The sequence below is a fragment of the Penaeus monodon genome, chromosome 22, assembly GCF_015228065.2.
Source record: "Penaeus monodon isolate SGIC_2016 chromosome 22, NSTDA_Pmon_1, whole genome shotgun sequence".
Taxonomy (NCBI): domain Eukaryota; kingdom Metazoa; phylum Arthropoda; class Malacostraca; order Decapoda; family Penaeidae; genus Penaeus; species Penaeus monodon.
In genome coordinates, this window is record NC_051407.1 from 5,988,297 (window position 1) to 5,988,635 (window position 339).

Here is a 339-nt window from a genome sequence, read left to right on the forward strand (position 1 = left end):
CGTCTCATATGCTATTTCATTTCATACGTCGTCTCTCTCATGTGTGTATTTTCGCCTACAATCAGAGCAAATCACAGCGAATTCCATTACTTCCTTCATTATGGAAAAACAAAATACGTCTGCAAGTTGTCTTTGAGCAATTACATTTCAAAAGGCTTGATGACTGTTGATGGGAGTTATTAACACTAATTGCCATATCCAATTGCTGCTTATTACATGCAAAATAGTAAAAGACAGACAGAAAATGATTTGAATGCTGGTAGAAGAAAGGTCACACTGTATAAGGCCAAAGAACGACTGGGGAATCTACTGTCTGTGAAGCAAAAACGACAGTACTTA

General features: G+C 37.2%; 1 protein-coding gene across 1 annotated transcript in view; it reads right to left on the reverse strand.

The window, feature by feature from the left end:
* The window catches only part of LOC119586846, a gene marked incomplete at its 5' end in the record, with an annotated part of 53,513 nt that overhangs the window by 52,004 nt on the left and 1,170 nt on the right, over positions 1–339 (reverse strand).